Source organism: Pavona decussata, unplaced genomic scaffold (assembly GCF_977016875.1).
Source record: "Pavona decussata unplaced genomic scaffold, jaPavDecu1.1 SCAFFOLD_329, whole genome shotgun sequence".
NCBI classification, from domain to species: domain Eukaryota; kingdom Metazoa; phylum Cnidaria; class Anthozoa; order Scleractinia; family Agariciidae; genus Pavona; species Pavona decussata.
Genome location: NW_028145717.1, coordinates 250,720 through 278,618, shown reverse-complemented (window position 1 = coordinate 278,618; position 27,899 = coordinate 250,720). Strand labels below are relative to the sequence as shown.

Here is a 27,899-nt window from a genome sequence, read left to right as displayed (position 1 = left end):
TGAAATCTTATCTACACATCGAGACTCAAAACAACGAATGTTGGACATTCTGATTATGGCTTCTGACAGGCTTAAAATTAAAAACAAATCAAAACGAAGAATTTATTTTGCATAATTAACATCACCTGCGCTTAATAAAATTACAAGATTAATATTGATATCTTTGTCTGAATTAACTTATTTTCTAGCCACTGAAATAACTGTAGTGCGTGACAAGAGCGTTATGTTTCATTGAGATAACGCCATTCATTCTTTATTTCCCCGCCCCTATTCAATTTCAGTGATATAGACCGATGTCGTAAGCGCTTCGTTAATAAAGTGCAGTTGTTGATAGTATTCAACAGCCAAAACAAATGTTTGTTGAGAGATAGCAGAGCTCACTGGATTAGACTTACCTGAGTTCATTGAGATGATCTTGTGAGTTATTCCAGCGGTATAATGTGACTATAACGTGAAGCCATCAACGAAAAATTCAGATCTTCTCTACGGGATATCGTAGCGAGAACTGCGAGAGCAAGTGTTGTCGAAGTTTTATGGATGTGTGAGCAGCGATGCGATGCGAGTCTTCACACGGGCTAAAAGACTTCGTTTCTCTCGAAAGTTATTCCTAGCTGTAATTCCTCTCGGCTGGCTTGTGATTTTTATCGCTCTCTCCTTGTACAATGACCACGAGAATACCGGTAAGTTTTTGTTGTCTTGCTTTAATACGCGTGCTTAGCTTCCTTTCACAAATTGCTGTCAAAGAGCAGGGACGCTCTAATAACGACTCCGCAGGCATGCAGCGAACAAATGTTTCTATAACCGTACAATCTTTGCTTAGATACAAACAGTTTAGATGAAGAATATCGCTGTTTGTTCTTGGTATACTTCAAGCGGTCATTTATATTGAACACGGTTTAAAGAGAGCGCTTGAACTGCATGCTTCGCCAATATCCTAACATGAATGCACAGGCATGTGACTCAAAATTCACGATGAAAATTGTGAATTCTTTACCCCATTCTGTTGAGAGTAACTCTTGCCTTTTACACAAAATCTGCGGGTGACCAAATGCCCAGTAATTGTGATTGTGTTAAGGTATATTTTCCAATTCTGGCATGTCCGTAAACAGAGTGATGCGATGTTATAATTCATCCATCTTGACGGAATTTGTCCTGATGAACCGCGAGAGAAGTTGTCATGTCTTTTGTAAACTGGCAAATCGTGCTTTAGTAGCTTAATTTCATGACACTGGGAAAAGATTAGACGAGATTTGCAATCTTTATTTCGAATTTAGGTTTCTTTATGTGGCCACGAGGAACAATTGTTAAAAATTGTGAAGAAAGAAGAATGGAAAGCATAGTTATTATTTTTTACTTACCACGATAGTTCTCAACTCTGAAGAAGAACGAACGCATTTCTTTTCTTATTTACTACTAGCATGGTTGCGAATTTCGTTCATTTTTTAGAGCTTATGTTTTATTGGCCTCTGTAAAACTCGCTTTCATCGACACAAGTTATGAGGTTAATTTACACGAGATATATTTGTCTTTGTTTTCAAATTACCATACGCTTTTAAAAAGCTAAAGAGATAGAAGATAGCTGATTTCTGCATTAAAGCGACGCTAGATCTTGACTAATTTTAGTGATACGGCCGTTCTTTGTCGTCAAGAAGTTTACAAATGCAAACCAGTGATTTTGGAGTATTTTTTTAAAAATTAAAATCAATTTGTGAGCTAGCCAGGTGTTTTTGTAATTGCTTACTTGTCGGCTTCCTGTGTCATGAAACGAACATGAAATCTGCATTTGCACGTTTGTTTGAAATTCTTCGCTTATTAACACAAGTGTATAACAGGTTCCTTCTCAAGAGCTTTTAAAAAATATCAGTCTTTAGTCTTGCGAAAAATATATCACTGCAGTCGAGATTAAACTTTTTACAGTACATGTACATGAACAAAAATATTGCTTCAAGTTTGAGCTCAACTCGTTCCTCTCCGCCTTCTTCCCGGCTGTCATATTGAAAGGGTTTCAGCTCGCCGGAATATCTTGGTGGTTATTCAACAACCCCGCAAATTTATATACGGACTTCTAGTAAATGGATTTTACATGAAAACCTGCTGATATTTGAAAGAGAAACCGCCATTCTTGTGATTGTATAAAATGTTGATACCAGAAACAGCTGCCTGCCGCGTTTTGACAAACTCACGCTCCGGGAAACAATATAGCGACTGAGCTTGTAAAATCATAATTTTGATATCAGGTAGTTTTTTTTTTAGGTTTTCCCTTTAGGAGAAAGCAATTATACAGACTGCCAAAGCAGTCGGCTAAAAAAGCAATTTTGTAGAACTGTTTTGTTGTTGTTTTCAAAAGGCAATGTAATATTATGCCGCCAACAGTGCTTTCGTCTGGCTTTTAATTTAATTTAATTTTAGCTATAGGCGACATTTATTTTTGTTTTTTTACAAGTCAATTTCTTTTAAAAACAGCACAACCACCGCGAAAATAGCAACGCCCTATTTTCTCAGAGCTATCTGTTTTGATTTCTCAAAGCCAATTACAATGATCTCGTTTTTGGTGAGATTTTTGGACGATAAGGAGATTGAAGTGTTGTTGTAAGTTAGTAACTCTGAGGTCTATTGTAAACCAGTGATAACCGAAGCTTTTCTGTTTTTTATTATTATCAGTGAAACTTGATATTATAACTACAGAAGCGTATGAAAAAACAGTTTCCGCTTGTTGTTTTGCTTCCTCGGCTATCTGCGCAAAAACATTTTATCTCCGTACAAGCTGTTTTCATTTTGTGAATTGATATGTTAACCTAAAATCACTCCATATTTCTATTCATTCGTGGTAATATTTCCTTTACATATCATGGCATAAGAGTTACGTGAATTAATGTTTTCCTGTTTCATCTTGAGTTCATTAATTTCATAATTTTTGTGGTTTACTGATTGTAAATGATTTTCAATCATTTATTCCCCCATCCCCTCCCTGCCAATCCCCAATGTGCATCTTGGGCTTTTCGCTGTCTTTTAGCCTGGCTTTTCTGAACACAACGGGACAAAAATTTTATTTCCCATGAATCAGGGTGAATAACTGTTCTAAAATACATTATTCGCCTCAACAAGAAAAACTAGCGTTTTCTTTAGCGAAAGGTTACCTCCACCTTTCGCAAGGCTGAAAAACTAATCCGAAAATTTTCTGTTTTTGGAAGGGGCAAATACTTCCATAAAAGTGCAAAAAGTGGCCAGCTAACATTTCATAAAGCCAACGGCTGCTCGTAAATTCGGGGAATGAGATTCCGTTCGCTAAATTTTTTTTGAATTTTCAGTTTAAGAAGCCGGCGTATGGATCAAACTGCGTTAGCTTACAATAAACTCATTACAGGAAATATTCAGGTAAAAACAGAAAACTATTTAGTTTCCATGTCCCCGTTGGGTGCCCTTAATAAATGACTGAAATCTTCAAGTGCAGAAGAATAGTTAAGATAACTTAAAATGAGTATAAACTAACTGAGTTGAATCGCCGATGCCAAACTAAGGGAGAGTAATACTGTTGAATTCTGCGGGTGATTGTGTTTTGGAATCCTTTTGCACCGTAAAAATTGTGCGAACGAGGCAGTCATTTGTAACAGTCGGTACTCTCTTTTGTAAAGATTCTAATACAGCTGCATTTGCTATTTTAACCACAGCTTAGATTTCTCAATCAATCTTGAGAGACAGATTTGAGATGCCTTTATGATAAGCTTCTCAGTTGCATGCGGCAAAAAATGTATGACACGGGCTTATTTATAAAACAGAAAAAATTCGAAAAATTTTGGCTTTCCGTGTAACAAAAAAAGTGCCACCAAGTAAATTTCAAGTTTCAGCCACTGAAACGGACACCCCGTTGAATTTTATCTACAGTTTTGGGATCGAAGCTCGTTTAGTTGCTAAAACCACCTTTTACAGCGCAATAAACAGCACCAACGTCCTTCCCACGGTCTGTCATCTCTTCACCCCAGAGGAACGAGGTTGGAACAGCACCGCGGCAAAATTATGTTAAATGGGCTTCATTTGAATGGTCACACTAGAAAACACTCATGTTTGAGCTACCTCTTGCAGCATATAAATGAACAGTACCTCAGAGAAGTGACGCCCAATAGCTTTCAGGTCACACTTGGCTCAGTAATTTGAACCAGTTTGCCATGGTCTTTCTCCAGTTTGCATGGGTGGGGGGCTTACCCTGCAAGTGGAGATCTAGACTTGCTTCAAGGCGGCTTCTTTCTTCTTATGCGCCGAAAGAGAAAACGGACTTTGAGAAAGTCTAGAAGTCATTTGACTTAAAGCCGGCACCTTTTACACAATGAATAATGCAGAAGGAAGGTACGACGCAGTAACTTTCATTTGACAGGCCAAACTATAGGAATTTTAAATTCACGGGCTAAAGCTTAGAACCTCCTAGCAACACATCACTTCCTCAGAAAAGTACTGCTTCGTATAGCATTCAGGTGAATGGTCAATCTTTACAAACAGGTTCTCATACACAAGCAGAAACTCGGCTCAGGTGTCGAAGGGAGAAAGCGTTCAAATGCGTCGAGTTTTATAGCGTGTTTGGCTTGTAGTGCTTGTTTGTGGATCCAAGACAACTAAATGGACTCCTTCCGGTGTTGTCACTTTGACGTCACGTCAGAGATAACTGTATTTGATCTTGTATTTCAAACATGTTTAAAATTTAGAAGAATGTTTAAAAAGAAAACATAAGGGTGACAGTAAAAGTTTGATGTCTAAACCGTGAAGTGCAGTGTTGAAAGTTACCCGAAAAGCAAACCGCCTCCTGTTTTTCCGTATTCAGTTATATCGACACACTTGGTAAAATCCTTAAGTGCTAAAACGTCCATCACGTATTTCCGTTTTCGCATTAAGTTTATTTGTGGTTTAATATTAGCCCACCCAACTGCCGGATATGCTAACGCACAACCCCACCTTCCCACCAAAAAAACATGCTTCTCATTTTCTTGGTGGTAAATTGCGCCGACGGGTGGGGGCACTCCTCTATTTAAGCTATGTAGGTTCTTTAGCCGTTTCGGTCAGAATTATGGTACATGTACAGATTTTAACTATTTTGGTCTGAAAAGGAAAGGTATGGATCCTAGCCGAAACCTTAACCAGTTCCGAAAAAAGGTACATGAATTTTTGGAGGCCAGGTCTGAAAAAAATGACCGGTAAAATACATATTTTGGTCTGAAAAAGTGCCAGGGTTTTTAAAGGGTTTGGAGAACCGAACCGCACACCCCCACCAAAAATTCCGAGGGATAACCCCCCCCCCCCCCCCGTCCCGGGCCTAGAGTATTCTTTTCTTATCGGTCAACTACCGGTGGCATATCGGTTAACTATCGGCGGAATGTCGGTCGTGTATCATTCGATAGTCGAGCGGGAGTCGACACTGCGGATATTTCAGTGTGGAGATACAAGAAGCAAAACCTTTGCGACCAAGGAAAGCACGAAACAATTATGTGAGAGCATGAATTTTGCCAGTTTGGACGGGGCAAATTTGGCTGGAAAAATAGACTGTGTTGAGAATTGAGAGATCTTTTATACCAGGTGTCTGAATTTTTCATTTCGCAGTTTGCCAATATATGAAAACTCCAGCATAGGCAACCGAAAGCTGATTATTCCATAACACTATGAACGTTTTGTCGAGCTATAATTGCGTTCGACGTAGGAAGAACGCACTCCCAATACGGATTGGAGTCGAGATTGTATGGGACAACGTTGATTGCCGGAATGAATGGGTGGATCTTGGGACGCGTATCTGGCATCCCCCGCAGATCTTTTTGTAGGGGCGGATGAGATCACAGAGGAGAGAGAGCCTGGGATCGAGATCATTGAACGCACTCCCTAATCTTTGATTATAACTAGTTATAGATTCTAGTATGGAAAATTCACTTCAGTTCTCAAATTACTAAAATGAAGCCATAAATGTGGAAGTAAACCTTGCTTACCTCAACGTGGGGTTGTCTTTGTGCCTTCTGTGTAATAATTTCTGTTTCCAATGAAAACCTGGTTCCTCGCGAGCAACATGACATTCTTTTTATCGAAAAATGAGCTTTCAAGGGCTGCCTGTGATTTCAATTATTTGCATACAAGCTATTTATTTCGCCACCCCGCCTCTTTCTCCCAAAAGGTACATTTAACATTGCTGCCTTTTGTCCCTTTGCAGACAAAGTATTTGCCACGGAGTTAACTAAAGCTACATGGAGAACCACTTTTCCAGTGGCAAGGAGTGAACTTCATGGTGGTGATTCGACGTTGACTTCGACGCAGTACGGAAACAGAACATTTCAGGTGCAGAAGAAAATATTGCTAGTTCATAAATCTTGGGCAAAAGAACGATCAAAGCTTTCACACTACGTGACCCGGTTCCTGGATGGTTTACGCGCGCCTTATATTGTGAGCGAAGCTGACGACAAAGCGTTCTTGGATTTAAAAGAAGATTTAAAACCGGACATCTCTGTAGGCAGATATTCTCTTCTTGTTTTTGTAGACATTAAGACATACATAGACCTCAAACCTAATGTACGGCAAATAGTGAAACTTTACTGCAAAAAATTCGGAACAGGTATCCTGTTTTTCATCTCGAATCATGTGGGATACATAGCGGAATTTCACTTCGAGGTAATTAAGCCACAAAAAGAGAGACAGCCCTTAGATGTGGAAGTTAACGAAGATTCAAAGCTATTACGAGTCACTCGCAGAGGTGGCTCAACGGTGAAACCTTACGTGCAGAAGGGACAAGGAACGAGGTGGAATTTTCTGCGATATGACCCGCGGCAAGTTTCGTACGAGACTGTTGAATTCGCCACTAATCGTAAAAAGAGACGAAAGCGAGACCTTGAAAATGCAGTAACAGAGCAAGCTACTATTATTCTGGATTATGGGAAGACAGACGGCATTAAAAAGGTGTTTTTCGGCGGAGGTTTTCCGTTCTTCCTTCACACCATGCTATTTATGGATAGTTTAGATTATTTGTCGCCGGTAAATCCTGTTGTGTTTTCACTTGAGAGGTATCTGCAAATTGACATAGACGATATTTTCATCGCCAAGACCGGGATAAGAATGAAGAAAAAAGACGTTCTGGTAAGTAAAAACACACGTTGCTAATTAAAGGACGGTGCTTAGTTACTGCGTATACGTTCTGCTCATCTCATGATACTCTGGTTTCCTATGGGTGGTGCCTACTAATACAGGGATATTTTTGCACGCTTGAAAGCTATGCGGAGAAAGCAGAATTTAGCAAGTGCTCTTGCCTTGGTATCCAAAAAGAAAATTTGGGGTAACCATGCATTTTTCGGAGATAACAAAGCTTTAATTTGGGAGAACGTGTCATACATTGCTTTCTATTTAAGCACCTTTTAAAATTATTGTTGCTTGATTATCTCTAAAAATGCCTGGTTGCCCCCAATTTTCTTTTTGGATTCCACTAGCCCTTGCTAAGATCTGTTTTTCCGGCATAGTCATAAACTGCGCAAAAATAGCTCTGTATTAGTAGGCACCGTCCTTAACTTACAAGCTTTTGCGTCAGTCTTGATATATCCCATAATCCGTGAGAGTGTGTTTTTGAATGCAATGCCTTCGCGCGCGATTCCAGTGCAAAAAGATAGCCTGAAATATTTTTAAATCCCGCAATGTTTGTAATGTATGTTACCTCATTCAATCCTGATTTTTTTTCAGGCTTTCATTTGCAGCTGCTTAATTTGCGTACATAACCGCGATGATCACTCATTTATTAATTCTTTTATCTGCAGTTCAAAATATATTCATTTGTACAGAAAACGTTTTAGTATTGAAGTTTGTTTTAGTCCCTGACAATGGTCCATTTTCATTAGCCACTGTAGTTGTCATTGGTCCCCGTCTGATACGCTGATTAAAAAAAAGCATTGTCTCAGGGAAGTGCTTAAAACTACTATACTCGAGCAGGGGCCACCAAACCACAAAATAGATGGTGGTCTCTGCCTGCACTACCCCTCCCCCCCCCCCCCCCCCCCACTCCCCGAACCTCAAGAGATGGTGACTTTGTTGCATAGCCACCTCTCTTTCCAGCAGGAAAAATGAAAATGAGATTCAAACCTTACTTTTCTTGTTTATCTAGCAATGCTGATTTACGCTAGCTGAATATTTCTTTCTAAACTCAAATTTTAAAGCCAATAAATGTTTTTGGTAATGTTGATAAGATAGATGGTGTCTTCGATAACTCCCGTACCCCAGACAAGATGGGTCCTTTTCGAACAAACTTGTTATAACCAATTCCCTTAAAGACTTTTCGGCGTCTCTGCAGTCGGTCCTTAAACGTTTTCGTTAATTTAATTATTTGTCGTCGCCGGGCATAAAATCCTGTTAGTTAACTTTCGCTTGTTGGGAAGAAATCAAAGTTCATTTCTGCCCCCGTGAATTAATCGAGACAGGCTTCTCAATTACAAGTACAATACAGAAAATTGGCTTAGTTTTACAGGATTAGAGCTTTGATTTTATTCTTTTGTTTCTGAAGCAGTCATCTTCACGTCATTGGACAGCATACAGTCAACTCTCGCCTTGCGGACACCTCGCTATTACGGACAGCAGCTAAATCTCCGGCAAAAATAGAGTACAGACTTTTGACTGAAAAAAAATTCCCGCTATTACTGTCTTCTCGATGTTAAGGATTCTAACTCGCGGTCCCGAGGCCTTGGGGATTTACAAACAGGAAAGTTTTTTTAGACAACTGTTTTTGTGCTGATATAAAACTGAATCGTTCACAAGTTTGTTTAACCCTTTAATCTCTAAGAGTGCCATTTGGCACATAATGCCATAACTCTGTCAATATTTGACAGATTTCTATGAATTTTTGACACCAAGATGGTCTTGTGAAGATCTACTCATTAAAAGGATAAAAACTTAACCCCCTCCCATATGTGATATGGTTGACCACCCCTATAACTTTTCAACTTTTTTCCCCTAGAAGTTGTGGGTCTTAAGACATCTCTCACATAAATGAAGATGTTGAGACCTGCAAAATAAGCTATAGTTTAGGGGTATAGCTAATATACACAAGGATTGGGGCGTTTTTGAAGTTTTAAATTTTTGCATTTTAAGGCCATTTATCTCAAAGCCATAACTTTTCTTATTCATAATTATATCAGTTATGAAATACACTCATGAGTAGCTTTAAAATGGTATATCATACATGGACATTGAGTTTGTAGTCTTGGATCTGGAGAAAATGTCGTTTTGCTTTAGGGGTTAAAGGGTTAAGAAAGGTCTAATTTTATTCTTTAACGAGATTCAAGCCTTTGTAGAGTTATTTCTTTTTAAGATGGGGATACATGCGGTTTATAGGCCAAAGGTAAGGTAAAATCCTGTTAGGATCTTGGACGTGGCGCCACTGAAGTGGAATTGCGGTTCTAAGCATCGTAGTATCTGTTCTTTTATACCTGTATTTATTCCAAGAGTCAGACGAACTGTCATATTATAAGACACTTTACCTTGGACTTTGGAGCCTGTGAATGAACTCCTAAATTTAAAACAAAGTAGCTGTATTTTCAACGTGTGAGTTAAATCCTATTTAAGTGTGGCCATTGAAATGACAGCCATTGATGCTATCTATTTCCCCCTCGTTTTTCGTAACGCTGTACAAGGTTACTGAGTCTGGAGGTAAAATCCTTGAAGGTTCATCGTTCAAATGAAAGCTATCGCGCAATACTTTTAAGTCGTTCTGTTCATTATGGCGTATAAGTGCTCTATCTTTTTAAGTTTGTGAGTGAGAAGCCGAGGGCAGATGAAAGCAATCGAGTCTAAGTACTTTCTTTTGATGCTATTCATCCTGTACAAAGTGGTTCTAACTTTTGACTTTGTGGGGAAATAATTAGACCTTTTGATCAGCTTGCCGGCTTGTTTGCTCAAAACGCACTTTTGCATTCGATGTTTTGCGTGGTTCAATTCTACCTGTTACCATCCCCCCCCGGGCACACCCCCGGGCATTTGTGTGCTTGACGTCCTATTCCCCACCCCCGGGCACACAGAAAGAGACAATTCCCCACCCCCGGGACCCATGACATGGACTAAAAATAAACTGCTTCGTTTTGATGATTTATTTCTTTATTTAAGGAATCTGAAAAATCCTAAACTTTTAGCACAATTAACTCCCTTCCGAAGTAAACCGAATATTATAAAACTCGACACAAACACACACTAATACACCAGGAGGGCGTTTCAACCAAACTGCCTCGAAAATTGAAATGTATCTCTACAAAACAACTCTTAAATTCCTAGAAACAATATGGAAGAACGTCTTTTGTATTTTCAGTGCAAATAAATTGCTTTTCTACAAGAAGATCAAAATGTTTAACTCAGTATATTTACAACATTAAAACTGCGCCTGAAACAAGCTGTAGCGGGTGAATTCCCTTAAAACAAAACCATTATTAATTTTTCTTCTGGAGGAAATCCTCTCCTCTTTTATCTTTTGAACTTAATTACTTTTTGTTTTCTTTCATCAGGTCTACGTCAGCTCTCTGACTGCAAATTTACGAAATGTGAAAAACGAAAAACGTGGCCTTTTCCGCGTGGTTCCAGTAGCCGCCATTGTGTCACCCCATAAGTCCTTGCACGAGTAGTTATTTCGATTTGCCCCGCCCCCCGACCCCCGGGCACGACCGCTTGAGGAAATTCCCGACCCCCGGGCCAGATGGGCCGGGTTTTCCCGGGGGTGTGCCCGGGGGGGGGATGGTAACAGGTAGAATTGAACCACGCATTTCACGTCCATTTTGCCTTCGGCAAATCTGAATCGAGTTTGTCTTTCGCATGTTACACGTTCTACAAAGATGAAGAGTCAACTGTGCAACAGTATCCAAACGCGTTAACTTCAACTGACAAAGCTGCGTCATTTTCTAGGATTAAGTTTTTTAGACATGCTGTCTGGATCACTTGTTTACTCTTATCGGTCTGCAGTCGCTCCAATCGCCAGTGGCCACCGTCGTTTAGTACTTATTTGAGGAAATAGCGTGTTGTTAAAGACCTTCTTAAAGGTGTGTTTGTGTTTATTAGCTTGCGCTAAGTTGGGAATGATCAGTCATAGTCACTGTCTGTCTCCATTAAATTAATCGAGACAAACTTCTCATTTACAATTAATAACATAGCAAATTGGCTTATGTGTTCTTAAATTAATAGTACTTATGTTTTCCGGATTAGCGTTCCATTGTTGGATTTAAAAGCCCTAGTGTGTGCATCATTGTAAAGCGTTGTTAGTGATTAAGAAAATTAGCAAGTTAAACCTTTCCCACCATAATAACCTTACAAGTTAAAAATAGAACACTTCTGTAGACAACTCTGGATGTAATATTTTTAAACTTAATTGGATTGTTTTACAGGGTTTCAATTGTGTACTATAACAAGATTAAAGCTGTTGTATAGTGTATTTTTGAAGTTGGGGATAATTCCCTTTTTAACGCCAGAAATAGCGTATAATCCGGTAAGGTTGGTGAACGTGGCGCGACACAAGAGGTATTGTAGTACTTAGCATTAAGAAAAGAGTTCTATGTGTTTAATCAAGAATCAAACCATCTCTGATTCTGTGAATGAAATCCCTCAAATAAAACTCGTTGAACAGGAGCAATGCTTTGCTGTAGTACTAATAATTGCTGTATGGGACAAGGGAGCTCTATCTTCAACAAATATTTAGTTTTATCAGCATAGTTGATAAGGTCATTTGCCCACCGTAAAGAGATTCGAGTGCTGACGTTTCGAAAGTCAGCCCCTCGCCAGAGTGAATCAACGAATTATTTCGTTTATACTGAGTAGCACATCTCGTACCCAGAGTCCTTAGGCTCTTTGGCCAGCAGTTAGTCGCCTGGAGAGACTCTGGGGACTTCGAAAACATTCAATTTTTCTGATTGGCTGGTCCGTAACTTGTGCATCAGTTCAGTTTATTGTTTGCCATAAAAAAAAAAGTGTTCAAATGCAAATTATTATTATTTGAACACTAATGGCGAGGAAGCCCAAGAAAGCCACCGGGCTTATAAGGAATGGGCTAGAACAAAGTATACACATGGGACCAAAATCAATGGCAGAGCTACAGTAAATCTTAAAATATATTACTTAGTTATATTAATCATAGTTAGGCTATAAAAAGGCGAAAATGAAAGTGAAAAGCAGAGGTAAATAAATAAATGAATATTTATGATTAGAGGAATGCTTTCAGCTTACTACAAAAGGAAGCGGTACTTGTGGCATTTCGAATAACAGGACTAAGAGAGTTTGCATTGTTTTACCGCAGGAATCCTGCGGTAATAAAATTCCAGTTCCCCAGAGTCTCTCCTGGCGACCAACCGCTGGCCAAAGAGCCTTAGGACTCTGGGTACGAGATTGGACGCTAGAGAATTCAAAATATTTAAATCTTTTGATTGGCTGCCTCGTAACAGCTTGCTCTGTTTTACCGCAGAAATCATGCGCTGAAACTGGAACTTTTGGCTTTGCTGTCCGTGCATAAATTCGTTAATGGAGGCGGCAGCGGTTTAGGACCCCGGACTTGAAATCCAGAGGTCCCGGGTTCAAGCCTCGTCCTCGGCTACGCTTGTATATAGCCAGCTGGTTTGCTTCTAACCAGTTGGGATTTGTAACCTGTTATGTTTAGTTTGATTATTATTTGCTTCCCGTTATTTCTGAGTGGAATGTCTGTAAACTAGCTTTAGGTACCTTAGTACATTTCCACAATAAAAGTACATTTTTTTTAAAGTTTGACCGTGCAAATAGTGATACCCTTCCGTGGTTATGGTTGTCTACAAGTTGATTCTCACTTCAGTGAATCTGTAAAATCTCGAAGGATTTTCGTTATCAAAAGCTGTGGAGCTGCACTTTAAGCCCTGCTTTGCAGTCTGTGAATGAAATTCCAAAGTGTGACCGTTGAGGTGAAATCAATCAAATCTAAGTACTTTCCCGTGGTGTTGTTTATTATCGCTTTATTATTAACCCCTAGGGCAAAACGACATTTTGTCCAGATTCAGGACTACAGACTCAATGTCCATGTATGATAAACCATTTTAAAGGTACTCATGAGTGTATTTCATAAATGATTTAATTATAAATGAAAAAAAGTAATGCCTTTGAGATAAATGGGTTTAGAACGTAAGAATTTAAAAGTTAAAAAACGTCCCAATCCTCGTGTATATTAGGTATACACCTTAACTATAGCTTATTTTGCAGTTCTCAACATGTTCATTGATGTAAGAGATAAGACCCACAACTTCTAGGGGAAAATAGTTGAAAAGTTATGGGGGTGGTCAACCATATCACATATTGAAGGGGGTTAAGTTTTCATCCTTTTAATGAGTAGATCTTCACAAGACCATCTTAGTGTCAAAAATTCTTAGAAATCTGTCAAATATTGACAGAACTATGGCATTGTGTGCCAATTGGCACTCTTAGGGATTAAAGGGTTATATTGTAGTTCTATGGTTGTAAGTCTTCTCTGATGAACAAGTTGCTTTATTTTCACAGGAGATGATCTCAGTGCAAGACAGACTTGCGCAAAAGATTCCAGGGTTTAAATTCAACATGGGTTTCTCAGGGCGCAGCTTCAAACAAGGCGACGAGGAAGAGGACGAGGGGGACAATGCGCTGATAGAGCATGCGCAGAAGTTTACGTGGTTTGGTCATTTGTATGATCACGAGCAGCCTCATAAACACACCTACGCCGAGATCGTGAGATCGCTGAACAAGAACGAGGAATTTGCAAAGGTACCAAGGCACATACTAGAGAGTTTTAGATCCGAGTTTACCGCGAACCTCTAACGTAACCCGTTTGCGGTTCGACGTTCAAACGTAATTCGATTTAGTTCTTGCAAATTTACGGCCGCTATTTTGAATCAGCAGTCAAGAATGGCACTTGTTTTCAAGATCCAATAGGATTTATCAAATTTAGCATTTCGCCCGAATTCGTGCCTCTATTAATGGATCAAAGACTTGCTCCACAAGATTTTTGTATCATAACGTGAGATAAAACAAGAGTTATACGCTAAAAGCTTTCAGGCGAAAGACATACGTGAAAATCTACATCTCCACGTTGAAAACGCACGTCGAAAACCTCAAACGTGGCGTGAAAGACTGGTCACGTGACCTCCAGCGGTTGCGGTTCGCGGCTCGTGGTAGACTCGGATCCAAAACTCTCTACTGTATCAAAATGCATCTTCTCATTGTTCTCCATACGTTTCAGGATACTAGTTGGGAAAATTTATTTGAAAATCATGTCATTGTAGGATCAGGGGAGATCATTTTCTTCTCAAACTCATTGATAATTCATCAAGAGAAAACGAAAAAAATCACTACTGTGACCGTGGTTTGGATATGTGTTCCTAATTACCATAAAATTTTGCCAATTTTAGCCTTGAATTTCTCCAAGAATTATTGATCATTTGAGAAGCCATATCAGATACTCGAAAGTGTGTTTCATCAGACATCCAAAAACTCGCCGAGTTTTTTTAAACGACTTCTCAGTGTTTGGATATCTGATGAAACACACCTCGTGTTTGATGTATAACTTCATTCTCACGATCTACATCTTTGATGAAGTAGTGATGTTGTGAGGAGATACTAGATACTGATCACCATTGGAGCTTCAAGGGTTGATCCCATAGTCAAGTCGAACCTCTCCTTACAAACATTTCATACAATTAGAGACCGTTCGCATGGATCTGAAGAATCCAAATTCTTTAGTCTGTAGTTTTCTTTGCCTCTTTAATATAGACATCTCCAAAAATACGTTGCGTTGCTTCGTGTTCTTCGGTTCTGAATATAATCAGTGGCTGATTGCGTGTCTGGCTTGCAAAGAGATTTAATCCATCGTACGGAAAAGATCGCGGCTGTACATTTTACCACAATACCTAGCGAACCTGACACAGCCAATAGGCGCATAGAAAGTCATATTTTTACGAAATTCGTCCCTGTAGAAACAACATTATGTATAAATGAATGTGAATATATGAAATATATATTTGAACTGGACTCTCAGAATGACCAGCTTCCAAGTTCGAACTCACAGAATGACCAGCTCCCAGTTGGCTTGATAGTTCAGTTGGTAGGGCACTGACCCGGCATCGCAGAGGCAATGGGCTCGAATCCCGTTGAAGCCTTAATTTTTTTTAGGCTTTCTTTTCGCAACTGCTTAAGTTGCGTACTATCTGCGAGGATCTTTCTTCTATTTAAGATTACGTCTGCTAGGTTTGAAGTTTTCAGAACTTTTCTGTGTGTTTTATGAGCGTTTTTAGGGTTTTCGTGCACTAAGAATTCGGAAGGATGGATTGTAGATATACGGAGGGGCCCACCCCTCCCTATTATTTTAGTGTGCTAAGGCGCAGAGACACTCAACACTCGTGAGCGGTTTGACATACAAACGAGGCCAGTGTGACAGTATTGATCTTTTTACCTCGTTTGCATGTCTTTTCAAACAGAAGAATATCTGACCGCAGGCTCGACTGTAGCAACATTTCTCGAAAACCTTTTTAATTTACCTTGTAGAAACATCGCATACCAATGAACCTGTCGTACATGGTAGCTCCACACCACTCGGGAGTTTATCCAATACATGAACCGCTGTACGATGCTTGGTCAAAAGTCAGACACATCCGGGTGACTTCCACGGAGGAGTATCCACACTTGAAGCCTGCTTGGTTCAGACGAGGATTTATCTACAAATGAGTCAAAGTAAACGGGTTCATAATATTTAAAGTGATTAATTCACTTATCATTCATTTTCAATTGAAGTAGGGTGAGTCACTGAGATGTTCATTGGGGAAATGTTTCCCAATATGGAGCAAATAAAATACTTCTTTGGGTCGCAGCTCCTTTACAAATTTGTCGACAATTTTGTGCATCTGTATCGTCAAAGTTAGTGCTTTATTTTACACAAAAGCTGCGTCCAGATGTATTTATCTCTGACACTTTCGCAAAGGTTCTGCCAGTTTACTTTGGAAAATTTCCTGGCTTTTCGTCTTATTCAAAATGATGGGTTCTTTTTAGCTTTGCCTTCAAATGGAACATGTTCTTCCCAAATGAAAATTTTCTGATCAAAACTTTTGTATTTTTTTTTTTGTAAATGGTAAACATCGATTACAGATGGCTTAGTAATACTAAACAGTAAACTTTTCTTTGACGTTTCATGCTTTTTTCCCTCGTTTTTTTGTTGGTTTCAGGTTCTTCCTCGTCAAACCTGTGGCCTGTTTACCACAACAAACTTTTTCCACGAGATTAAGGGTGGCAAGAAGGCCCTAGACAGAAGTATTGATGGGGGAGAGCTGTTTGAAACGTTGTTACGAAATCCAGTGAGTATTCTCAAATTTACAATTTGTTTAGAAGAACAGGACTCGCGGTTTATTCCCAAAGGACCAAACGCAGTTTGCGCTTAGTAACCGCCCCTGGTTTCATTTTGACGTTAAACAAACTACGCGACTTGTGTCGAAAAAAGAATTCTTTAGCAACATAATTTTTCAAGTTATTTCAATTGCAAATGGTTACGCAAACAGGGTGTCTTCCATATGGCCTATGTCATTATAGAATACCGTAAACTGCCGCTTATAAGCCCGGGCTATACAACTTCATTAGGGGTTTTAGATGGGCTTATAATTATAAACGGACGGGCTTATATCCGGGTGGGCTTATAACCGGAATAAAAAAAAACGTTTCGAAACTAGCTATAGCAGTGTTGACCGAAATGCGTTTTTCATTTACTGGTTTTGAATTAACGTCAATATTTAGAACAAAATTAAAACTAACAACACGAACGAAACAAGAAGAGGTTGCTTATCTCCGGGGGGTGGATGGGCCTGTTATCGTGGTGGGGGGGGGGGGGGGGGGAGCGGGGTGGAGTGGGCTTTTAAGCGGCTGTTTACGGTACTTTATCTCCATTATCTTCGTTTTCACTGATCTAGCCGAAAACGCCACAAAATGTTTTCAATAATTATTTGCTCATCATCCCCACTTACAAGATCGAAAACTCGCATATTTCGTGGCCTGTAATGCGTCCATTATCTGGGTGTGATGCATGAAGACCAAAATTGCTGCTGCGTTGCCGCGTTTTGTTACCAAGTAATGCAGCTGTTTGATTTCAAAAATTCATTCGTTTGTAGGACCTATTAAAGGCCTTTTATTTTTTCCCTGACAGGTGTCAATTGTAATGACTCACATGACCAACTATGGAAACGACCAGTTAGCTTTGTACGCCATCAGCCGATTGGTCAAGTTTGTTCACCGCTTGACTAACCTTGAGCTGAAGTACGCTTCGCCGATTGAACTTGCCGACATCTACTTCAATCTGTTTCCAAAAGATAAAGATCCCATCTGGCTGGTGAGTAACTTAAACTTGGAGCATTGCTATTCTGGCAAAAGTCACGCCGTTCCTCAAACTCGGAGATACTTCGGGCCCAAAAAAACTTTTTAACGTGCGTGATGTTTATAGCCAGAAATTCGATTTTTGACGTAGAAAACTTTGTAATAAAGAAACACATTTGAAAAAATATGTGATGCTATGTCTTAAGTCTGGTGAAAGAAGAAGCTTTATTCATCCATCTTAAAAAATAAATATACAATAACATAATTGGATCTAAAGTGAAAAATACACAATCATAAACAAAGGAGCCTGGCTGCCCGCGCAGTAAAAGAGCTCGCATGTCTTTTGGTTCTTGGCCTTGGTCTTGCTAATGGTCCTGGTGTTGATCTCAGGTTAAAGCTGTAGCAAGTATTTTGCTTTGTAGTGATTTTAATTTGGGTGGTTTTTATTATTTCCAATTCTTTCCAATTCACGCTTTGTCACTACTTGTCGTATTTCCTCCAACGTCGGGAGGGATGTTCTCGGTATCCCAATGATGTCCAAACACCTGTTTTGTGTGGACTCTAACTCGTCTACAAGGTATTTCGGCATAGCGCCCCAAACTGGTGATGCATATTCGAGGATTGATGCGAGGATGAATAAATGGTACATGGAATTTTTTAGTCAGTGACGCAGCTATCCTCGAAGAAAATTCGAGTACTCACAACAGGAGTCGAACCTATGACCTTCCGATTACTAGTTTGGATGCTCTACCACTGAGGATATGAGGAAGGCCCAGCTCCCACGATAGTTGTAGAATGTCCGAACTGGTAATAGGAGGTTCATAGGCTAGACTCATATTGGGAGAACTTGGATTTTCTTTTTCCGAGTATGCCCGTGTCTCTGACTGAAATAAAAAATATGTATTTATTATTTATTCACCAGGTAAACCATAACATCACATTCTTTTCACAAACACCATTCATCGACATTGAAATGCTTGCAATATCGGGAGTGTTTGGCACACGAACCTAGTTTAATGGCCAAGAACCCACGAGTCTTTGTAGCTCAATGGTAGGACACCCGAACTAATACTAATCGGAACGTCACATGCTGGACTCCTGATGACAGAACTTCTAAGTATGTCACCGACTGAAAAAAATACATCTATCATTTTGGGCTTCTTTCCAATAAAACACTACCGGGATGTCGCAGTAATGAGAGCACTCGCCTCCCACCAATGTGGCTCGGTTCGATTCCCGGACTCGGTGTCATATGTGGGTTGGTATGTTGGTGGATATGTTTGTTGTTAGTTCTCGTCTCTGCTGCAAGGATTTTTCTCCGGGTACTCTGATTTTTCCCCTCTCCTCAAAAACCAAAATTTCAATCCTATCTGGACTATTGTCCAGCAATTTAACATGAGCCTCTGGCTCGGGAGATGGCGCAAGCACTCGGAACCCGGAAACTCTTCGGGAGTTTTTGGGAAACCGGCCCCAGGTGCAGTCGTGAGATATGACGTCATAAGACATATATGGTGATACCTTCATATGGCATACCTTCATTTCATTTTCCAATCAGAGTCCATGCGATGACAGCTGCCATCTTCAAATCTGGCTTAATCACAAGTCTCCAGGCTCCCCTCATTCCTCGTGATAGGGCCACCTTTTGGGGGTCTGGGTGTACTAGCGACACTCCTCAAACGTCACCCGGATTTTTCGCATATTATTCCCGCCAACAACGCCACGGTGGGAACAAGTTTCTTCAACACGGAGAACTACATGAAAGGATTAGATTGGTGAGTCAACTGAAGAACACTTGAATCCTAAGTTTCTTGTCGCTTTTTACTTTTAATCCCTCCTTTCTTTTCAAAATTTCGCACAATCAAAAAATGTCATCATCTGTTTTTTTCCATATATCTTATTGTAGAAAATTAACGCTTGTTTTTATTAAGGTATTGGAAATACGCGGGAATTAAACTAACGCGAACTGAAGGAAAAATTAGTTCCCAGTAAAAGAAATTAACGTGAAAGAGGGTCAAAAATTTCAAAATAAGGGAAATTAACGCGACTTACTCAAAGAAACAGAATTTGGTGACACTGGCGACAGGACCAAATTTATTTTAACACCAACTGTTAAGATACGAAATGCAAATATTGTTCGTGGAATTGTTCCTAAACGTAGGGGTTAAGCGATGGAATCTGAGCACTTCGAGCGTTCTTCACAGTGTCCATGACACAGGCGGATCTCCACCCTGACAAAACAGTCCTTTTTCTCTGGAGTGTATCGAGAATTTGGGGCGACGATTATGGAAATTAAGGCCGCGGAAACGCGGAAATTAGCAAACTTTAACGCGATTGAAATCAACGCGAACTTTAAAATTTGCGTTAATAAATTTCCTTTAAAAGGTATTTGGCAGAAGAATCAATAACAAGAAGTAGTGATTTTGTTTTTGGAATAACACAAAAGAAGATAATAATTAAGGTGACTGAAAATTGAATTTGTAGGGTGACATCAAAATAATGCGTCCCCGCCTTGTCAGCGGACTGTCTGGTGTGTGTACGTCTTTTTTCGCTCTGTTACTTTTCAAAAATATTACTCCCAACCTAAAAAGGTTCTTAGTTGACAAAAAAAACCAAACAAACAAACAAAAAAAAAAAATAAACAGCAGTTCTTGTTAAGCAGGATATGAGCTGACTGCTGTTTAGTAGAGTGAAAAACAGAACAGCCGGTAGCTCTTACAGTGGAACCTCGATTTAAAGGGAGTGGTTCACGGTTCTGCGTATGTCCATGAATCAAAATACTTTTTCGCCTTTGCTCACTATAACCCAAGCCTATTTTTATTTTGTCGTTGTTTATGAACCATTCGGAAGGGAATAGGTAACTTGGGTGGTAATTTTTTTTCATATGATTGCGTTATTTCGCATGCAAATAACTGTAAACACATCAACCGTGGATTAAATCCTACGGGTCAACGCTAAATTCAATATCGACAGTATGAGTATAATCCACTAGCATTTTCTGTTAATTTTGGTCATCGGTCATTTTGCTTGGACTAATTATAGAATGTGATTACTGAAGTACATGTGAGTGGGATTTTTAAGGCCACAATGTTTATAAGAAAGAGAAAAAAACATTTAGATTCATGCACATGCGCTGAAATGTGAACCCCTCCCTTTAACGAAGTGCCAAGGGACCAGGTAAATCGGTTCGTTATGACGAGGTTCTGTTCCATTCATTTTAAAAGGTCGGGCTGGAGAATATCGTTCGTTATACCGAGGACCTCGTTTTAGAGAGTTTAAAGTTTTGCCATACTACACACATGACAAAATACGATACAAAATACAGGTTTTTGAGTCGAAGGTTAAAAAAAATATGGTAAGGAAACCTAAACGAAACCACGAGGTCTTTATGCTTATATAAAATTAGGTTTTCTCACAAAATACAAGAGTGAATCGAGGTTCCACTGTTTCTATAATTATACAATATGCATCGCTCAGAATGCCTATTGTTCCTGGCACATTTACTTACTGCGCGGCAAAAATTTAAGACCTGTAATATTAGCGGTGAAGCGTAAACTGAATGACTCTTATTGGTCCAAATTTACGCGCCCACTGCTGTGTAATTCGGTGTCTATCGATATGGAAGGCAACGCAAAGGTCGAAGTGTACGTTCAATCTTTTAGTGGTTTTGCGTGATTGCCAATGGACGAAACATCATGACACGAAAGAGAGAATTTCCAGGTTTTAGAAGGGCTTTAAATGAAAGAAGCTGGGTTTATATAGTGGAAAGACATTGCAGCTCCCGTGGCGATTGAATAACAAGCAGAAACCGTTCAGTTTTTCATCCAAATTAAGAACCGCCGAAAATTTTTCTTCCTCAATGCCGCTTCGCCGGATGAAACTTGATACACCGTGAACGATTTTGGTTGCGTAGCACGTGACCGAAATCTTCGCGGTGTTTTCAGCGTTGCAGTTCCTTTCTGCATCCAAACGACGGATTCTCTCAACGTGTTGTAACATCGGAAGGGGCTTTCCGTTTTGCTAAAGCCCGGGTTCTAAAGTTGCTATTTTGGCTTTATCCAACGTGAAAAAAATGCGTTTTGCGTTGCGGTACTCAGTTGTTGTTGGTATGAATATGCAAATTTTCGGCGTTTGCGTTTGTTCCAATGAATCTATCTTATCGCTTAAGACTGAAAGATTTTTTTTTTTCAGATTCTACTGTTATAATTTCATTCACAACATAAACTCGGATTTTTAGGGTAATTTCCTTTGAAAGTTTTCATTTTTGCGTTTTATGGTTGCTGAAACGAACACACGAGTCATCTGACATTTTCTCGTAGCCCTCGTTAGTTTGTGGCGCGTTAAAGAGCGTCTGATAAAGATAAATTGAATAATTTTGGTTTCACACTCGATTGAGAAGAGCTCCCTGGTACTGTCGAAAATATATGAAGAATGCTTAATTGTTTCTAAAGTAAGCGTACGTTTATACCGCTGGATGAAACACAGTTCGCGTGCCGATCAAGTTTGCAATTGTTTGACAAGAGAGAGAACAGTTAATTTAATGAAATTCAAAATCTTAGACACAGCTACCGCATAATGTTGGTCACTTGCGTGCCATTTTACTCGCTGGCGTGCCATTTCACCCGTTGCTATGCTTGACACACTTCACTGTTCGATCCAACACGCACCTTTGCTTTTATCGTGCGATACGAACAAAAGAAAAATTTTAATTAGCCGTGTATTCTGACACGCTGCTCAGATGCCGGCGTGTCATTTCACTCACTGCCTATTGTTTAGCGTGTCAATTTGGCGTGCCCGTGCGTTCACCTTTTTCCCTCTTTTCCCGTGGAGGGTCACATTTTGAATTTGGCTTTATCCAAGTGAACGTAAATATAGAAATCAATACGTCAAGCGTTGATTGTCGTTTTGCATTAGCAAACTTTCAGTGTTTACATTTGTTCTGGTGAATAGATCTTATCGCTCGCACTGGACCCCGAATGAAATTTATTTTCGAAGCTTTAGTTTTAGTATCCTACTTTTCACCTAGTCTTTTTACCCACGAAATGGTCTTGAATCTCTAAAGTTAATTGCCCGTTTTCTTTTTTATATTGCGGCCAGAGAAATGAAATGTTTTGTTCGGCTGTATTTAAATTCTGTGTTTACGGCCTGATCTTATCGATTACGTTTGACACCGAAGGGGGATTGATCGAGAAGAGCCAAAAGAGCGTCTGCGAGGGGAGGTTAATCGAAGTCGAACTTTTGGATATCCGTGCTGAAAGGAAAGTTGCCTCTTAGCTTCGTTCAATGAAAGGAGTTAGCGGACAACACACATAATAGCTGTTTTCTTTTAAGAATACGTTATTCGTTGTGTTGATTTTACGTCCTTTTTTTTGTCCGGTAATGGCGGCTTATGGTGAATACATGCACTATACAGCCAACATATAGCGCACGCGCAGTAGACCCCTCTTTGCCATTTGAGACTTACGAAGAAATCCTATTTTATAACTTGGGCTCCACCTAAGTAATAACAAAACAACTGAACAGAAACCAACCAGTCTGAAAATGAAACCAACAAGTACGCTGACAAGAATCGACTACGTGGTCATACAGTTTGTTCGGTGGATGTTTGTCATTAAAGTAAAACTGCTTTGGCTTAAGGAAACAACCGTCATAAGCAGTTACATTACGCACCGGAACAGCTGCCACGAGATGATATCGATGAGTAATGAATGATTTCAACCACTAATCAATGAAATCAATGACTAATCGATGCAATCGATGACTAATCAACAACAAAAAATTTTGTGGCCTATCGATTAGTCATGGATTACTCATTGATCATGGGCAATAATCAATGACTAATCAACTGGTTACCTGACGATAACCGATTGATTACCCATTGATTTCATTGGTGTCATTGATGTCATCGATAGGTTATGCGGTCTGGCGTGTTGACTAAAAAGGATCATACGCTTGTCTTCAGTACCTCGCGGGCTGCATAGTAATTTAATTTCTGAAAGACTCTTTTGGTGGCATTTTGTATTTAAAATTAGTGACCGTATATTCAATTCAATTGCTGCTAAAAGATACAATGGCCGGGTACTGTTTACCATTTACCACATTTATTTGCCTCCATCAATAACATGATTATCAATGGTCAAAGGATTTAAGAATAAATAAATAACAATAATAAATAACCAGCTGAAAATTCACAATACTGAAACAAGGGCAGCTAAAGCTGCATGGGATGGAGCTTTAACTACATTTTCTGAAAAAAATATTCCATTCCCTTATTGTTCTTGGGAAAAAAGAAAAATTGAAATACTCAGTATGAGTGAATTAGACTTTGAAAGGTTCCGCATTAACATGGCCACTTTTTTGTCCCAGAGGGCTTAGGTACTTTGCCGCATCAATCCCTGTTTGACCATTGTGGATTTTATAAAGCAAAGTTGTTCTGTTTTTTTTTTTTCCGTCTTTCTTCAAGGAAATTCCTCTGCAGCTCGCTTAGCATATTATACACTTAATGTGTGGTCCCGAGGAAAACAAAACTAACTAGTTTCCCGAGGGACCATACATTAAGTGCTTTGGTATATATTTAGACTTTCCCTTCAGCAATCACAGCAAAACAAACAAACAAACAACTGAGAGGGCAACAACTGCGGAATGTATCCAGGTCGGGATACATTTGTATTTGATCAGGGGCACGTAAAAAAGAATCATCTAATCAAAGTGCTCGTTTTGTTGAGTGAAAGTCTAGGTAATAACAACACTATATGATGGCCATGTGATAGCTATGTGATTTGCTAGAAACCAATTAACTAATATCCCTAACCATGTTTAAAGGTTTGCTATCCCGGTGGTAGCCACAGAGCAACACGAAACACACTGAGTTTACAATTTTGATACTGCAGGTAAATCCAGGGGAATCAAAGAATAGGAAAAGTACCGTGAAAACTGTGTCAGAAAGAATACGTTCTTGAATGTCGCCAATCAGCTAGAGAGAAACTGCTGGTAATGCAACTCAAGGAGCTCTTAGGACGACAGGAATGCGACGACTCAATAAAAGGGCTAGTTCCATTGAGCCGTGTATTTCAGAAATACGACTCCGCGTTTTCAACACATTGGAGAGGTACATACAATTATTATAGCTGATATAATTTTTTTAGTGCATTGTTATAGTGGTGGATTTAGTAATGTGCAAAATAGGACTGTATATTTACTCTAGTTTACACTTCCAAAGTTTCTTTGGTGAAGGGTATGTGACCAACAGTTTTATGTTGGTTTTCACGTGACAAAGAAGACATTGAGGTATTTTGTCATACAAATTCACATAAAGTTTAACTGAAACATTAGCAACTAGATTGTTTGTTTGTTTGTTTTTTTTTTCTGTTGTGTTGCTAGCTTCTTTAATAATCGTTATCTAACAAGTTCCTGCCGACTCCATCTCCACATCTACCTTTACGTCCAACGATCTTTTCAGATATATAATTTTGCTCCACTTGTTGAACCATGGGAAACCAAAGCATCGATAAAGAACAACTAAAGAAAACCTTGGTCAGATACATTTAATGGCTGTTGGCTCCAAATGAGATATTTATCTCGAAAACTGTATTTTCCATCAGGTTATATTCAATCTCAATATTGAAAAAATGTTTTCTCCAGATCAATATGGATTTAGACCGGGTTATACAACTTTTGATTGCCCAATCGATCTCATTGAAGAAATTACAACTACTCTTGATCAAGAAGATTACGTGGTTTCTTTGTTTTTAGATTTAAGTCAAGCCTTTGATACTGTAAATCACCAAGTTCTATTAAGGAAACTTAAGTTTTATGAAATACTACTAAAATAAAACAACTGGTTTCGATCTTACCTCTGAAATAGGAAACATCAGTTACATGCAAATAGTGTCGCTTCTGAACTACATCTCATTTCTTCCGGTCTACCTCAAGGATCAATACTAGGACCTCTGTTATTTCTCATATTTATCAATGTTTTACCCAAATCCACTGTGTGTGAGATATATAGGCTTATATAGGAAGCCGAAAAAGTTTAGCAAAAATTCGTCTTCCAAGTCGGCACTCTTAATCCCCACGGAATCCACGACTACTTTTCAACTCGACTAATTTATTCTTGTTTTCCACGTTACCATGTTCCTACCAATAGCGTTGCTCCACTGTTCAGCTTAAAATAACCCCCTTTTAATACACAATTCCTTATTTCGCTCTGACGCCGGGCTAACGCTCAAAACTTCGGCACTTGAATCTGCTTATACTAGCCAAATAACCGTATCAACTCTGTTGATAAAACATAACAATTTAATCGTCTCCAAATGACAGTTTGTTTGTGCTTGCGCTGGTGGTGGCGCCTTTGATTTTTTTTCCATCAACGATCAAACGATGAAAGTTTATGACTACGTTACTTGCCATGAAGCGAGTTTCACCATCAAACAGTTTAATACTAGGTAGCAACCATGAAATTGTAAACTGACTCTACTTTACCACGCACTAATGCTAGATTACCCGTTGAAGTCATATTTTATTATCATGAACTGTAGGGAACTGGTATGGTATCTCAGCACAGGTTGCACTTCCATAGATATCCAATAGGAACCCACAGATTTTGGAAGTGTTTCAAAGTCGATTTTTCGTTAGTTAGTTCGTTTGTTTGTTTAAGAAAGGTCACCCGAAAATTGAAAGAGGGAAATTCCAAACTTTTATCAAGATTAACACTCTTGTTACAGATCGTCCAATGACTGCCGACGAAAATAACGTTTTCGTAACCGTTGTTTTACACGTCTTTTGGCTCTTCGCGGATATATAATCCGGAGATCTCGGGGTCAGAAAGTCGCGACGGTGCGAAGATTTCACGGGAAAAATCGGGACCAGCGAGGTTTCACCCGTCAAAACTTCGCCTTGACCTGGCTGTGCCCCTTGGTCTCCGGGGATTGTCCCTCTCTGATCACAAGATGGATTTCAATGATGGTCTTGTAAATGGCGAATTTTTAAGTCTCCCCAACAGTTGGGATTTTTAAAGAGTTGAGTTGAGCTTGAGTTGAGTTTACGGCAACCATCAGTTTAGTTCATTTTATTGATTCTTGACATAAATCTTACAAGAAATGCGTACTGCCCGCGGTTAGCAAGAGCTAGTCGAGGCGAGCAGTGGTTACACTTAACATTTACAGAGCAAGAGAAAGAAAAAAAAATATTTCAGTTAGGTATATAGATATGTTTACAGAATATATAATGTGTTATTAAAAACTGAATCATTGTATAATGCAATTCGAGGAATTTGATTGGCGTAGCGGCCATGGTATATGAGCCATTATACCATTTCCGAGAAATGGCGACCATTAAATTGTCTGCTGGTTATTCTTGCACAGCAAAACCAGTAAGATCTAGCAATATTACTTGATTGTTTTTAATAAAACAATTATTCCACTTGCGCTTGTTGGATATGAGATGATTATAGCCAACTCGGCGCTACGCGCCTCGTTGGCTATCTATCATCTCATATCCAACGCGCGCTCGTGGAATAATTGTTAATTATATAATGTATTATGCGAGATAAGGCTATAAGGAGCTTGTATCAATAAGTGCAAACATAAGAAGCCGAGGCTTCATAATATTTTCGCTTCGATTAAATTAATCAAATTATTCAATCATTTCAAAACTGTATCCTTCACCCCCTCGAAGCCTCAGTTGCTTGTGATATGCGGGGTATTAAAAACTTACGTAACAAAACCTGCCATGTGTTTTCTGTGTAAAAGGCGAATGCACCTTCTTAATTTCCAGCGTGCTAGTAATACTTTTTTTAAAATTCAAGAGTCGTACCTGTTTCAAAGTCCTCTTAAAAGAATCGCCTATCTCCAACTACTGACTGGCTCATTGATGCACTTTATTTTCCAGTTTTTGCGTGTGCACTTCCCCTTGTTTATTGTTATTTTTGTGTGTGCGTGTGTGTGTGAATGGTAAATCGTGTCCTTAGTTCTATTTTAATGTAGGGTATTTGCAAATTTTTCCGCTTGGCCAGCCACTTAGCTCGATTAGCTTGCTATTTCTAAGTGGCTGTGCCCTCTTCTTTAGTAATTTTTCTTTCTTGTATTAATGTAACTCTGTATAATTTCTGGGCACGAATAAAGATTGTTGTTGTTGTTGTTGTTGTTTTGGTTTCTATTTAACCAAAGAATTTTTTGAAAATAATTGTTGAAAAAAGTATTCATTTTTAATAGGACCACTTGGAAGGCTTTACCTTTGTACTGTTCTTCAAATGGAGCCAGTTCGGCGGCGGTCTTTCCCAGCCCCTTGGAAATGATGCCTTCTGAAAGAAAGCTAGTGACATTGTGACTCAAGAGAGGCATACCGACACTATCGCCAACTGAATTTGTATAAGTTCCATAGCCACTGCTTCGCTACTTGTATCAATAGAATAAAAGTTTACAAACCATAACATTTTCAGAGTGGTATATTACTCTTAATTGGGATAGAGGAATTTGCAACATCTTGAAAGTTGTTACGGACCTTCAGACAAGAGTCCAAGAACAAGATTGAGTACGACTCCTAGTTTCAAATTTCAAATCAGTCACATCCCCAAAACTCTCGACCCTTCCCCT

General features: G+C 39.3%; 1 pseudogene across 1 annotated transcript; it reads left to right on the top strand.

Annotated features, from left to right (window-relative positions):
* The first annotated feature begins 315 nt into the window (after positions 1-315).
* Positions 316-27,716, top strand: LOC146453552 (bifunctional heparan sulfate N-deacetylase/N-sulfotransferase 4-like; annotated as a pseudogene). Its single transcript, XR_014859474.1, has 9 exons — positions 316-680; positions 6,179-7,095; positions 13,486-13,725; positions 15,502-15,687; positions 16,176-16,304; positions 17,144-17,326; positions 18,866-19,082; positions 24,198-24,415; positions 27,519-27,716. The product of XR_014859474.1 is annotated as a bifunctional heparan sulfate N-deacetylase/N-sulfotransferase 4-like (transcript).
* Positions 27,717-27,899: the final 183 nt, after the last annotated feature.